This window comes from Globicephala melas, chromosome X (genome assembly GCF_963455315.2).
Source record: "Globicephala melas chromosome X, mGloMel1.2, whole genome shotgun sequence".
Taxonomy (NCBI): domain Eukaryota; kingdom Metazoa; phylum Chordata; class Mammalia; order Artiodactyla; family Delphinidae; genus Globicephala; species Globicephala melas.
Window position 1 is genome coordinate 110,160,710 of NC_083335.1, and position 12,870 is coordinate 110,173,579.

A 12,870-nucleotide genomic window follows, 5' to 3' on the forward strand; every position below is an offset into this window, starting at 1 on the left:
ATGCTTACTTTTCATGGGTTCCACAAACTACTTTTACCCCATCACATCCGATAAGCACAAAAACAATAAACATTCAAAGTGCCAGTGAGAAAAGTTTCATGCCAACTGTACAAACACAGGTGGAGGTTAAGCAGATCCAAGTGGGGGTGACGATCGTAAGTGTTGCATAACCTCCTGGAAGTGATGTATCTGGGGGTGTGAATTATTCTAAAACACAGAGAGCGAACAGTGTCATCCTGCCCAAGCCACCCACAGCCATCAGCCTGCCCTGAGCAAGAGTGAGTGACTGGTGAGATTGGGGGGGCATTCGGGGGTGCAGCAAGCATCCTTCAGATGGCTCTTGGCTTGGAGGGGGTCGCAGTGCCCACTAGCTGTGTGGACTTGTGGCCAGCCCCAGAAGCTCACCTGTGTGCAGGAGTGCTGTGCCCTCCTCTGGTACTTTGGTCGCCTCCCTCTCTGTGGTCAGGGCCATGGCATTCTTCGTTCAGCCCAGCTGCTTAAACACCTCTGCTTTTGCTACACTCTGAGACCATTTTCAGCTTTAAGAATACAAATGCAGAGGGACACCTAGTGGATTCAAAGTAGTCTATACACAGCAAAGAGGCGTACGTAGTATCCCGTGTTACATCCGCAGTGGGCCCCACTGAGGCCTCTGAGGTGGGAATGAATGTGGAAGCAAGAAGGGAACAGGTGACAGTCAGCTCTCAGGTTGCACGTGGCATTTACTTGGCCTGCGATGCCCCCTCCACCCACTGGCTGTGGATTCAGGGATTGGCAGAGCCCTGTTATGGCTTCTCTTTGACTTGTAAATATCCAGAGGGATACACAACCTGCCAGAAAACGATGCTCAAGTACCCCTTTGTCATACTAAAAGCGTTGTAGACAAACTCCCCTTTATTAAGGAGGAAAGTTGAGTTATCAGACTCCTTGTAGCCATGGACTCTCGCTAGGGCATGGTCTGGGAACCTCAGCCCACGCTGCTTCCCACTGCCTTTGGTTCATTAAAAGAGAAAAGTGCTGAGCACTTGCAGAGTGAGGTTGGGGGCCCCATTAGAAGGGAACTGGATCTGGTGGTGACAAGCTAAGATGAGGTGTCAGTGAACAGGGAGGCCTGATTTCAAGCCAGAGAATCTTTCTTTAGCTTCCCGATGCCCTGTGGTAGCACTCTCCGCCTCCCCAAGCGGGAGTCCTTCCTCCCGGGGTGGTGCCTGATCTTTGGAATTTCCCAGGCTCACTTACCCCCAATCGCCCCCCCCAAAAAGCCTAATTTGAGGGCCTGCTGGTTTTTATTTTACTAACGAAGCACATTTTAAAAAACAAATGCCATCGCCTGGTAGAAAGGATATGATCTCCAATTTAAAAATTGAACACATTTGACTTACTGAGAGACTCGCAATGTTGACCTTCTTTTTCTTGGCACTTTATGTATGCATTGGGGATAACTTTGTCGTGACTGCATACTAGTGCTTCGGGTGGCTTCAGATTTGAATTCATAGCTCCGCAGCCCAGGTTGAGTGAGTCTCAGCTCCTTTTTCCTCTTCTTTATGACAGGGTTAGTTACTAATGCCCACCTACCTCAGAGGATTGTTGTAAAATATAGACATGGTGTGACGTGGCTGAGACAAAACAGGCGCTTTCTGAGTTGTAGTTGGTACAGCTGCAGTTCAGATAGAGAGAAGAACCAAGTATCAACCTACATTCTTGCCGTGACTACTGTTCTTGGAAAATAGGAAAGTTCTTGAACACATAACATAAATCAGCTGAGATTTTGACAGCTGTATCGGATATCGTTTCATATGATTTGCTCAGTTGGCTTTTTATATTAAAGAGCTGCTCCCCACCCCCCAATTACAAAGGGAAAAGGTGCTCACTTTCAAAAAATGAAAGAACTCAGGACGTTAGACAGTGAAAGTCCCCAGGTATCCCAGCCTCTCCCTGAGGTAATCACTGTTAATTTGTCGTACACACCTTTAGAAGTCTTTCTGTGACTGGATGGATGGATGGATGGATGGTTGGATGTTTTTAAAATGTGATCATGTTAATACAATACAGTTCTAGTCCACACTTGTTCTTTTGTACTAAATAATGTATGTTTGACATCTTTCCATATAAGTCACGTAGGTCAACCTTATACTTTTAAAGGCTACATGATATTCCATTGCATGACTCTACTGTAACCAATTCACTAGGAGCAATGCTGCAAAGACCACCCTAGGACAGTGATCTGCAAATAGGATGACATGAACCTTGGGGGACCATGGAGACTTCTCAGGCCACGGACAGTGCCTCATCTTCTTATGTGCTCTTTCTTCAAACTCATCTCCTGAGAGCCCCGGTGCCATGCTGCTTTTCCCTTCTCACTCCCCTTTCCCACCTCACATGGCACAGCCAATCTCTTGCCCGCTCCAGGGGTATAAAAACCCCTGGTGCAAACTCAGAGACAATTCTGAGATTGGTGTTAGACTTGAGAAACTGAAAGACTCTGTTGACTGGACAAAAACTCCTTTTACAAGTCGTCGGTTTCTAATTATTTGCTTCCATCAAAACTGAAGGAGGCACCCACTGGGTTGTCCATCGATAGATAGTTAAAAATAGTTCTTGATGATGCTAGACCACTGTCTGATTTTTGGTATGTAACTTGGAAGGACTTCACGGAATTAAGTGACATTGTGATAAGAAAATTCTTTCCATTCCTATCTACTTATTTTTGTGTTAACAAAGTTTCTTGGCACTTACATCTATAAAATGAAAAATAGGAATAGAATCGATACCAAACCGTGTCATTCTGGTGATAAGAGTCATACAGATACAAATGAAGTGATTGTGGGAGAAGCCCAATAAAATTCTACTTTGTTATGCTATTAAATTCCTTATCAAAATGAGTAGTATGTGTATACATATGTTTTGATCATTTGCATAGCAATAATAATTGTAAGGATAACTCAATCCAGAAAAAAGTAATTTTTACACCTAGAGCCTTACGATTTCAGGAAATGAAAAAGTTATAATTCTCAATTTATATACATGTTCTTATAGCAGAAAAAGATGAAAAAATTAACAATGGACAAAATTAACAAAAGCATAAAACATTGCGTTAGAATAAAATTCAGTGGTGGAAGTATGATGGAAATATGAATTCAAAGAGGGAAAGGAATGATTCAGAATTTCCAACTGTTAGAGAAAAGCTTATTAATGATTTTTTAAAAGTGGATGGTGGCGGTCATTAAATTGCTGTGGTATTCAAATTTATATTGAATATACTCAAGACAGCAATAGTTATATTTTAAAATATCAATATTTAGAATATAGCAGAAATTATATCCTTTGTGACTAAAACTTGTGTAAAATTTTAGATGTCAACTTAACCTGTTGGGGGGAGTACATAGTTTTTTAAATTTATTTTAGGAGGTACGCTGGTAAACAGTTCGAACACCACTGGCCTCATAAATATGTCATTCTATACGTACACAAACATTGCTGTGGGTTAACTTCTAAAGCGTAATATCTGAAGGTGTACACATTTACATTTTGTGATAGATATTGCCCAACGGCATTAAAGAAAGGCTGTGCCTATTTACATTCCTGTGAATGACAGCGTAAGTCTGATTTCTAATAAATACATTATTTATTTACTAAATCATTTTCAAGAGCAAATTTGGGCCTGTGGTGAGCAATGTTTATGAAAGGATGCTCAACATCACTAATCATTAGAGAAATGCAAATCAAAACTACAATGAGGTATCACCTCACACCAGTCAGAATGGCCAACATCAAAAAATCTACGAGCAGTGAATGCTGGAGAGGGTGTGGAGAAAAGGGAGCCCTCTTGCACTGTTGGCGGGAACGTAAACTGATACAGCCACTATGGAGAACAGTAGGGAGGTTCCTCAAAAAACTAAAAATAGAATTACCATATGATCCAGCAATCCGACTACTGGGCATATACCCTGAGAAAACCATAATTCAAAAAGTCGTGGACCACAATGTTCATTGCAGCTCTATTTACAATAGCCAGGACATGGAAGCAACCTAAGTGTCCATCGACAGACAAATGGATAAAGAAGATGTGGCACATATATACAATGGAATATTACTCAGCCATAGAAAGAAATGAAATTGAGTTAATTGTAGTGAGGTGGGTGGACCTAGAGTCTGTCATACAGAGTGAAGTTAAGTCAGAAAGAGAAAAATACCATACGCTAACACATATATATGGAATCTAAAAAAAAAAAGGTTCTGAAGAACCTTTATACTCCAATAAAGATGTTGTCAAAAAAATTAGTAGCCAATATCAGAAGAAAAAAAAAGAATGCAAAAGTGAAATGTTACTTTTCCCCCCTTAACACTGTTTGCTATAGATGCACGTGAAACTTCACTTCTCAGCGCTAGACTTCAGTAAGGTGCGCCCCAACCCCTTCCCAGACCCCTTCCGCTGATCTAAATTAGGTCACCATGCTATCATTGCTAATTTCATCTTTTACCTGTCTCTCATAGTAGCTAGCAGAATTTGTAATTATGTCTGTAAAATTTGGTCCCTCTCAGGGGGCTCTGAGCTCCGTGAGGCGGGAACCATGGCTGTTTTGTTCACCCCTGCATCCCCCTCCATGCCTAGCCCAGAGCCTGGCTCATAGGACGCACTTAGGAAATATGGACTGAATGAAGCAACTGCGCATATATGAGAAGAAATAGTGTGATGTAGGATCACGTTAGAGATCTTCATGGCCACTAGCCCCATGTGGCTATTTAAATTTAATTTAATTGAAATCATCACACTTAGCTGTATTCCGTGTGCTCAGTAGCCACATGGGGCCAGTGGTACCATATTGGATAATACAGATATAGCCGGTTCCATCATCACAGCAAGTTTTTTTTTTAACATCTTTATTGGAGTATAATTGCTTTACAAGGTTGTATTAGTTTTCACTGTATAACAAAGTGAATCAGCTATGCATACACATATATCCCCATATCTCCTCCCTTTTGCGTCTCCCTCCCACCCTCCCTATCCCACCCCTCTAGGCGGTCACAAAGCACCGAGCTGATCTCCCTGTGCTATGCGGCTGCTTCCCACTAGCTACTGGTTTTACATTTGGTAGTGTATATATGTCCATGCCACTCTCTCACTTCATCCCAACTTACCCTTCCCTCTCCCTGTGTCCTCAAGTCCATTCTCTACATCTGCGTCTTTATTCCAGTCCTGCCCCTAGTTTCTTCAGAACCTTTTTTTTTTTTTTTTAGATTCCATATATATGTGTTAGCATACTGTATTTGTTTTTCTCTTTCTGACTTACTTCACTCTGTATGACAGACTCTAGGTCCATCCACCTCATTACAAATAACTCAATTCCATCTCTTTTTATGGCTGAGTGATATTCCATTGTATATATGTGCCACATCTTCTTTATCCATTCATCTGTTGATGGACACTTAGGTTGTTTCCATGTCCTGGCTATTGTAAATAGTGCTGCAGTGAACATTGTGGTACTTGACTCTTTTTGAATTATGGTTTTCTCAGGGTATATGCCCAGTAGTGGGATTGCTGGGTCATATGGTAGTTCTATTTTTAGTTTTTTAAGGAACCTCCATACTGGTCTCCATAGTGACTGTATCAGTTTACATTCCCAGCAACAGTGCAAGAGGGCTCCCTTTTCTCCACACCCTCTCCAGCATTTATTGTTTGTAGATTTTTTGATGATGGCCATTCTGACTGGTGTGAGGTGATACCTCACTGTAGTTTTGATTTGCATTTCTCTAATGATTAGTGATGTTGAGCATCCTTTCATGTGTTTGTTGGCAATCTGTATATCTTCTTTGGAGAAATGTCCGTTTAGGTCTTCTGCCCATTTTTGGATTGGGTTGTTTGTTTTTTTTTGATATTGAGCTGCATGAGTTGCTTGTAAATTTTGGAGATTAATCCTTTGTCAGTTGCTTCATTTGCAAATATTTTCTCCCATTCTGAGGGTTGTCTTTTCGTCTTGTTTATGGCTTCCTTTGCTATGCAAAAGCTTTGAAGTTTCATTAGGTCCCATTTGTTTATTTATTTTTTCATTTCCATTTCTCTAGGAATTGGGTCAAAAAGGATCTTTCACAGCAAGTTTTAATGGATAGTGCTGATATAAAGTGATGGTACTTTTATTCTCAGAACTTTCACTATGCCTGGCACACAGTAGATATTTAATAAATGTTTGATTAAGTGAATGAGTAAATAAACTCCATCTCCCTCTCTTATTCTTTTTTTTTTTTTTTTTTTTTCCCTCTCTTATTCTTGAGCTACAAGTTTCCATGTAGAAATTGCTTTGTACTGAATCGCCAAACATTCCTCCTGTACTTGCCTAACACCTTGCATTCCTTGCCAGAGATTTCTTTAAGGAAGCCAGCCCCCTTTTTGGTCCTTTTAAAAACACATTTTAGTAAAATAGAACAAAGGCAGCTTGTTATCAGAACATAGAGTGGTTTCTTCACACACACACACACACACACACACACACACACACACACACACACACTCCATTTCCTGGCATCTTTTCTTGTTCTTGATGTAGAAACAGTTCTCAGAATTCACTATCAGTTGGCTAAGAAGGAAGGTCAAATGTTCCTGCTGTCTGTCCAGTGCTCTGTAGTGGAAGGAATTCCACCAGCATGAATCTGAGTGTGGGCCCTGCCACTTTCTGATTGTGACCTTGTTCAAGTTGTCTAACCTCTGAGCTTCCATCTCTCCCTCTATGGCATGGAGTAGCCTGCGCGGCCTGGGTTTTTGTGAGGATTGAATGAGCACGCACGTGTGAAGGGTGGAGGAGTTGGGTGGCTGAACGGTAGCCCAAACTTGTTTACTCCCAGCAGCTTGTGTCTTGAAAACTTCACACCTGGTTGATAAATGAAAACACAGCAGCAAATCTGCTGTATCCATACACATTTTGGAGGGCTTATTTTCCTGCAGAATCTAATCATTGCTCGAATGAGAATTTTTCAGTTGGTGACTCAGCTAACACAGGTGTTCACTGACCCCTAATAATGGGCCCGTCTTTGTAGTCCGCACAGATTTTCCACACTAGTCAAAGGATTTACATGCAGGGTGAGATTTTCTCCTTTCCAGACTACCTTGAGATGCTTCTTCATTGTAGAGGAAGTACCTGTGGCCCTGTGGGTTTAGGGTTTTCTCATCTTAAATCTTAAAAGAAAAATTTTGTTCACGGGTTATTTTTTTTTTAAGAGTTAGACTTGCTCTTAAATCTCTGCTCCCAAATCCCACAACTGCATCAATGGTGTCTGAAAACAAAATTCTACCTGCGTGATTTGAAAGGGTTTTCACATAATCTCTCATTTACAAAAGAATAACCCTGCAAAGCTGATAGCTCAGATAACTCTCTCCTTTTTTTCTGGTGGGAAAACTGAAGCCCAGAAAGGTTGTTTGTTCATTTATTCAATAATCATTTCTTGAACACTCACTGCAAGCCAGGTATGATGCTAGGCCTGGGAAAAACAGAGATAAGAACCGCGGCTTCTTCCCTGGCGGGTAAGGGAGACAGGTCGGCAAGGACTGTTAGTTCAGGGTGCTAAATGCAGAGATTGGTGTGAGTGTCTAGGGAGTGCTCAGGTCAGTTTTAGGGTGCAGTCTGCATTCTTGGAAGAGGTCTTAGTTGCCAAGCCAAGCCTTGATGTCTCCAGGGGAAGGGAGGAAAGGAGGGGGAGGGGAGAAGAGGAAGTCACCCAAGGGGCAGAGGTGTGTTGGCCATGCTAAGGCACTGGGATTTCGTTGGCACTCAGGAAGGACTTGAAGCAGTGAAGGGACGTACTCAGATCTGCACTTTACACATCTCTCTCTGGTGGTAGCCAGCCTGTGGAGTGGTACAGGACTTGGACTGAGAAATCCATTACAGCGGTTCCAAGCACGAAGTTCCAGCAGACTTAAGGATCCTTGACAGAGACATGCAGGAGATGAGGTGGTTTCCAGAGATATTGGGAGGGAGCGACAATGCCAGGCTTCAAATGTAGGAAACTTCCATTCTAGGACTCGTTCTCAAGCCCAGGGCAGCGAGCTACAATAAATAAACAGAGCCATTTAGGAGCTCACAAGCAGTTCCTTTGGTGACAGCTGGCCCGTCTCAGACTTTTGACTGTTTCTCGTCCGGGTTTTCAGTGGATGTGTTTTAGGTCACCTGTGGTCACTGGTACCATCCCTCCCATTGATGGAAAATGGGCCCACATTTTCTAATTGAACTAAATAGGCTGTGACTTAAATTCATGGAAAATGGGCAACTGTGTGCCATGAAGAGTCAAAGGCCTTTCCAAGCCGACTCTGTGTCCAACATGAATTATCCCTGTATGTCTGCAGAGGGTTCATCTTCCAAGTGTCAGAAGAGCCAAGGGCTTCTCATCCGTATGAAACTAACTTTTAAAAAATACCCGGCATTTGCCAGTTCAGAGTTTTGGATTGGCTTATGGGCATTAAAACCATTTTTTATTAAGGGGAAAAATTCCTAGCCAGGCGAGAAAGCTCATATCAAGTTTCAGCCTGATCCATTTCAAAACTACCATGAAAATTGGGACATTTTCTTTGCACCACAACGGGTTAGTCATGGAAATTCTGTTAATCTCAGCTACTGCGACCACAGTCATGAGAGCATGCTCTGTGCCATTGAAAATTTGCGTTACAGTGCTGAAGAGTTTCCCCCTTCGCTGTCAGAAAGCAGAAGTGAGTCGAAGTTCAAGGTCTGAGGTTCCCGTTTCATCAAGTGACCTCATCCTTGGTGCGTCTTTTTCTTTCTGGCACTTTGGTTTTGTTTGTTGTTTCCCAAAAGTGTTTTTTATGAGCTCAAATGTAGAAAGTTCAGTGTAGCTGAGTCTGCATGAGGAGGTTAAGAGTGCGGCTCCCCTGCAGGACTTGGCCCTCTTCTTACTCTTTTATTTATTTACTTACATACTTATTCATTCATTCATTCATGGCTGTGTTGGGTCTTCGTTGCTGCGCGCGGGCTTTCTCTAGTTGCAGCGAGCCGGGGGGCCACTCCTCGCTGCCTTGCGCAGGCCTCCCACTGCAGTGGCCTCTCCCGCCACAGAGCACGGGCTCTAGGCATGAGGGCTTCAGTAGTTGTGATACGCGGGCTCAGTAGTTGTGGCTCACGGGCTCTAGAGCGCAGGCTCAGCAGCCGCAGCGCACGGGCACGTGGGATCCTCCCGGGCCAAGGCTCGAACCCGTGTCCCCGGCACTGGCAGGCGGATTCCCAACCACCGCGCCACCAGGGAAGTCCCTCTCCTCTCACTCTTGAGTGACAGAGACGAGGCAGTCCTCTGGGCCATCTGTTGTGGAGACTCTGGCTGAGTGTGCTCGCTGAGTGCGGCCAGGCTTCAGCATGTGCAGGACTTTTTAGTGCAGACCTCAGCCAGTGAAACGAACTGGGCCGGCCAGGCTTCCTCTGCAGCCCTGGCATAGAAGGCTGCCTTCCACCCCGAAGCTGCTGCCTCACTGCCCGCTAGCAGCCACCTCTGTAAACTGCACGCCTGCAATCAGAGTTCTTTCTTGAGAGTTGGTTCATTCGTGGGTGTGTTCATTTGTTCCTACATTCACAGAATGTCAAGCATGTTTGCCCCAGGAAGGCGCTAGGCTATGAGAGCGCAGAGATGGGTCCCTGCCCTCCTGGGGCTCACAGTCTAAGTGCGTCGCACAGACACCAGGCCACCTCTGAGTCATTTCGAAAGTGTGATTTAGGAGAGACCCCTCTCTCACACGTTGTCAAACCCTCAGCTCCCCCTGGGACTTCACTATTTCAGGGGGCCCAGGAGGGTGGGGAGGGAGCCCAGATGGAGTCCAGCAGAAGTCTCCTGGCTGTGACCTTGTCTGTCGCTGCACACCAGGGGATGTGCTGAGTTCATCTTAAGGGGGGCCTGCGGCCATCCCAGCCGCTCCCCTCCCCCACCCCGCTCTGCATGCTCGGCCCCCTCGAGTGCCTCCTTCTCTCTCCAGCCGCTGTGTTTCTGACTCGTCACCAGTGGTCACCCAAGCCTTTGGTTGCCACTTGATCGCCTCTGTTGCTCACACACCAGGTCGGCAGGGGACCCACCCTGTGAGGAGCCTTGCTGCCGATGCCTCACCGGGCCGGCCCTGGGACATCTGCCGCTCACCCGATGGCCCTCGGCCCCAGCGCCCTCTCCTCTCCTCCGCGTGATCAAGTCCTGGCTTGTCCCTCCCCACCCCCAGCCTCTTCTGGAGCAGCGCTCCTGCATGTGGCTGCTACTAACAAACTAATAAACCTGGGGAGACGGAGAGCCTGCCCTGCCCTAGACGGCGCCCCAGACTAATCCAGTCAGTCCCAGGGTGGGGTCCGGGCAGGAGCCTTTTTTTTTTTAATTGTCCAGATGGCTCCACTCTGCAGCCAAGGTGGAGAACCGGAGCCAGCAGGCTTTTAATTGTTCTTTCATCACTTCAGCCTGCTCCGGTTTTGCCTCCTGAGCTGGCTTCTGTTTCCAGGATGGAGCCATGACCTAGGTGGTCGGTCGCAGCGCCCAGCCAAGGCCCTCAGCACTGGCACACCCCCTCCCCAGCCCCGTGTGCTTCGTGTCCTCCACCCCCCTCACACCCACCTCCCCACCAGCAGACCTCCCTGCCCTGGGTCTTATTCCCTACTTCCAGGGCCCCGCTGGGGAACCCGCTAAACTCACGGATGCGGAATGCATGCAAGGATATTTGTGCAGCCCTTTTCCTTAATTAAAATAAAAAAAGAACAACAGAGAGAGGGGGAATGATTTGAAAACACTTACCCAACGATAGGGGATTGATTCACTAAATCATGAATTGCAATGCAATAGAAGATTCTGCAACAATCAAAATATTGATGAAGGATTTGTAGCGTCATGGCATATAATGTTTAGTGAAATAAGCAGAATGAAATACTACATAGCATGTGAACGAGGCTATCTATTTATAGAAAAAAGCCTGAAGGGAAATATACCAAAACAGTAATAGTACTCGCCTCGGGGTGGCAAGATTATAGTTGACTTTGTTTTGTTGTTACCATTTTATGGCTTTTAAAAAGTATGCATTGTGCACGTATTACTTTTGTAATCAGAGAAAAGTCGATTTAAAAAAATTAATTGGGGGGACATTAATGTCAGATAATGGCTTTTGGCATCAATCCAAGTGTGTAATTGGTAATTTCAATTTCAAACAACGTGGAATTGGTAGAGGCCAGTCCTGGGGTGGGGTCTCAAGGGGAATCTTTTAGGAAAATAAGATTCTCTTAAAGGGAAGGCTCCTGAGAGGGTCAGGCCAGTGAACGGGCTCTAGAGAGGCCTGCCCCGAGCCTCTCTGAACTGGCTGGCCAGACGGGGCCCTTTTCCGGAGCCTCGCTCTGGCGTTGGGTGCTGACTGGCTCCTTGGCCTCAGAGCACGACTGATACTTCTCTTGTGCTGTCTCTTCAGAGAGTTAACCTTTGGTTACAGTTGCTTTGCCCTGATACAATGAGTTCATGTTGAGTAATTATTCATTCACCAGGTGCGGAAATAAAGTCATGTAATATAATCCCAGGTGTAATGTAATGGTTTGTCCTGACCAGTGACTTGTGCTTGGTTTTGCATATTTCCACTAAAGGAAGTAGTTTGCAGACAACACCTGACTGTTCATTAATTGAATAAAGCTGTCACACGGCCAGACCGTCTATGATAACCCTCAACAAAAGAGCTCTCCCCAAAATAAGGAGGGAAGAAGAACATCATTTTTATCTTTTCTGTCCTGAGCCAGCATGTTTGCAATTATGGCAGTTTAAGATGTTTTCAGTTGCAAATAAAGAATATCTGACTAAAATTAGCTGAAATAACAGGGGGCTATTCATTTCACACGGTGAGAAACCTGGTCACTTGGTCATTCAGGGTGGGTGAGTGGCTCATTGGGGCGGTCAGTCACCCAAGCTCTTTCCATTTGTTTTGCTCGGCTGTCCTCAAGATCTCCAAGAGCATCCATCTCATGTGTTAGGCATTCGCACAATGGCAGGAAAAAGGCTGAAAACTACTGCCGCAAGAAGTAACAGGAAGAGACTAGAAACAGGCCAGATACACAGGTGGCGGCTAGTGGTGGAGCTGGGAGTTGAACCCAGACAACCTAGCTCAGGATTCATGCCTGTCTTAGTCTGCCAGTTCTGTCATAAGAGAACTCAAACAGCAGACATGTATTTCCTACAGTCCTGGAGGCTGTGAAGGCCAAGTTCAAGGCACCAGCAGATGCTGTGTCTGTTGAGGGCCCTCTTCCGGGTTCACAGGCACTGTCTTCTTACTGTGTCCTCAATGGTGGAGGAGGTGAGGGGGCACTAGTCTCTTTCTCCTCTTATAAGGACACTAAACCTATCCACAGCTCCAGGCATCCTATTCTTACACAACAGCGTCCCAAGCAGGAGGGAAGAGGAAGCAGCAACACAAATGACCTTCGCCTCACTTGCCTCTCTCTAGACAGAGAGGAAATCTCTTTCCCAGTGGCTCTCAGTAGACTTCCTTTTATTTCTCAGTGATCCAAATTGGGCTACATGGCTACCTCTAAACCAGTCACAGGCAAAGAGGAACAGGATTGCCATCGTTGGCTTAGGCCAGACGTGCCTCTGCTGGGCACATTGTCCTGAAAGAAAACCGGGGCTCTGTTAGGAGGGAGAATGGGAATGGTTTGGGAAGGCAGCGCCTGGCATGGCGAATGAAGCAGTCTCCCTGTCAGGAAGAGATGGCGTGTCCCCATTCACCAGCAGTAATGAGTCTCAGGGTCTGCGCCTATCTGCCAGCCATCCCTCTGTGCATGATACACAGATCTACACTTGGTTTGTAAATCCCCAGGACTCTGTAGGACCAGGTGACTCCCTTGGCCTGATCGTTTGTTGAAGGAGGTGGCCAAGTGA

General features: G+C 45.3%; 1 protein-coding gene across 12 annotated transcripts in view; it reads left to right on the top strand.

Annotated features, from left to right (window-relative positions):
- Window positions 1-12,870, top strand: part of SH3KBP1 (SH3 domain containing kinase binding protein 1) — a 345,587-nt gene that overhangs the window by 316,787 nt on the left and 15,930 nt on the right. The window lies entirely within an intron of this gene.